Here is a 2,189-nt window from a genome sequence, read left to right on the forward strand (position 1 = left end):
GATTGCGGCGTGACCATCCCCCCTGGGGGGTGATTTCTCGCTTTCGCTTTCTGTCTCTCTGTCTGTCTCTGTCTGTCTGGCAAGTGCACACACCCTATAGCAAAAAAAAAAAAAATTATTTTCATTTGACCAGGGAAGGAGAGAGAGACAGACAGAGACAGTGAGAAAGAAAGCAAGCTGCCAGGTTTGGGACTCGAACCGCGGTCAGTCACGTTGGGAGTCCAGCACCTTAACCACCACACCACCCCGGGGTGAAATGGTGGCCATGCCAGAGTCCCTTCTCCTCTTGGGATTTTGGGCATGCACGCACGTGCACCCAGCATGATTTTCAAGCCGCCGGGTTCCGGACTTAAACCTCGCAGCCAGGCATGTGGGATTCAGAGCCTTAACCGCCAAGCCATCTGCTGGCCCCGTTTTTCTGTGTTTTTAATTTCTTATCTATTTTTTCCGTGAGCGAGGGAGACAGGGCACCCACAGCAGGTTCCTGACACTGCTGGTCCCACCAGCCTCATCCAGTTCAGATCGTGGGGACACTCCTGCCCACAACGTAGCACACACGTGCTTGAAACAGCCAGGATGTGAACCCGGACCCTTCCCGCGAGGGTCAGCCTCGCAGTCGCTCCCGCTGCACGGTGTTTTCCACCCAAGATGAAGTGTGCCCTGCCTGCGTCTGGGGAGCCCAGCCCTCGGTCGGGGCGCAGCCTCGACCTTCGTGGGGACAGAGGCGCGTCCTTATGCTGCCCAGAGCCCATGATGAGCTCCTCAGAGCCTCAGCACAGACGGCATCTCTTCTGGAAGGTGCTGGGCTGAGCTTCCCAGCCTGGCCTGGTGGCCGGCTCTGGTGACAGTGGCCCTTCTCATCACCCAGGTCTCCAAGCTGCCCCTGATGGCCCGGGCTCGCTCCCTTTCCTCCTTTTTTTTCTTTTTAAGTATAATTTTTAAAATAATATATTTTTTTAATTTTTAAATTTATTCATTCATTTATTTTAATTTGACCAGAGCAAGACAGAGAGAGAGAGGGAGAGAAAAATGGGAAAGCAAGCCATCAGGTCCAGGACTTGAACCGTGGTCGGCCATGTGGGAGTGTCCAGCACCTTAACCACCACACCACCTGCTGGTCCCCATCTTTCCTCCTTTTTTTTTGTCCTTCGCCTCTAAATTCACGGACAGCTGGAAACGGTTTGTCTGAGTTGGTCCATGCCCTGCCTTTTCCGTCTGGGTTACCCTGGTCATCTGGTCTCGCTGCAGGTGACCAAGGCAGCCGCTCACCTGAGCATGTCCCTGTCAGCTTCAGACGCCACTTGGAGTTAGGAGCAGCAGGAACAGCTGGGACAGGGTCAGGGTTTTCATTCTGGGAGTGAGTGGGGACCTCTGGGAAGATTCCTGGGGGGTGGGGCATGCCCCGTCTTGGCCTTGCCTGGCATCCTGTCATCCTGGCCAACGGGATGTCACAGCTCCCTCCTAGAAGGGGAAACCGAGGCTCGCTCAGCCACCCAAGGCCACGTGGCTACCAGCGCTGAGCTGAGTTGAGCTGAGCTGGGGCCTGGCTGCTGCAGGGAACCCTGTCCTCTGCTCCCGGGTCCCCGCTGCCTTCCTCAGCCTCGCCTCCCTCCCGTGGTGATGAAGGGGACAGGGCCACCTCCCGCGGAGAGGCCAAGAGAGTACATGCGTCAGGGGAGTTACCGGAGCGTTGAGAACAAGCACGCGAGCTGGTAGACATCGCGGCGCCCAGAACGCATGAATACCCAGGTCCGGCCGCAGGTCTGACGGCCGTGGATGGCCGTGGTTAGCCGTGAGCCCAGACTCCGTCAAGACACGGGCACGGTCGTTGGGGCTGGAGGCCCGTCGGAGTCCCAGATCCTGCCCCCACTGCCGTAGCTCGTTGACTCCGTTTGTCACAGAGGACCATCGTGACGTTTCTGCTAGCAGGAAATAGGCGTTTTTGTGTTCTCACCGAAATTGAGAGGTGACCCCCGGAGAGAACCGTGTCCTAGGGAAAACTGACGTCATAAGTATCTGTGGGGGGACTAGCAGCTGGCGTAATGGCTATGTCACTGGACTCCCATGTAGTCGACCATGGTCCGCGTCCCGGACCCAGTGGCATAAAACTCACACTGGGTGCATGTGCGTGCGTGCCCAAGATCCCGAGAGGAGAATGGAGGAGAAGGGATTGTAGCGTGGCCATTTCA

General features: G+C 57.0%; 1 protein-coding gene and 1 long non-coding RNA gene across 3 annotated transcripts in view; one reads left to right on the top strand and one right to left on the bottom strand.

The window, feature by feature from the left end:
* Positions 1-2,189, top strand: part of ELL (elongation factor for RNA polymerase II) — a gene marked incomplete in the record, with an annotated part of 75,079 nt that overhangs the window by 32,022 nt on the left and 40,868 nt on the right.
* LOC114007589 (uncharacterized) overlaps positions 1,077-2,189 on the bottom strand; it is a 4,877-nt gene continuing 3,764 nt past the window's right edge. The window contains exons 2-3 of one of the 2 annotated variants that reach the window (XR_003549191.1): positions 1,684-1,919; positions 1,077-1,461 (exon numbers count right to left, since the gene is read on the bottom strand). This is a non-coding gene — a long non-coding RNA (uncharacterized LOC114007589). Of the gene's footprint in view, positions 1,462-1,683; positions 1,923-2,189 lie in introns of both variants that reach the window. The other variant, XR_003549192.1, reaches the window with a different exon arrangement.

This window comes from Tupaia chinensis, unplaced genomic scaffold, assembly GCF_000334495.1.
Source record: "Tupaia chinensis unplaced genomic scaffold, TupChi_1.0 Scaffold000201_1, whole genome shotgun sequence".
Taxonomy (NCBI): domain Eukaryota; kingdom Metazoa; phylum Chordata; class Mammalia; order Scandentia; family Tupaiidae; genus Tupaia; species Tupaia belangeri.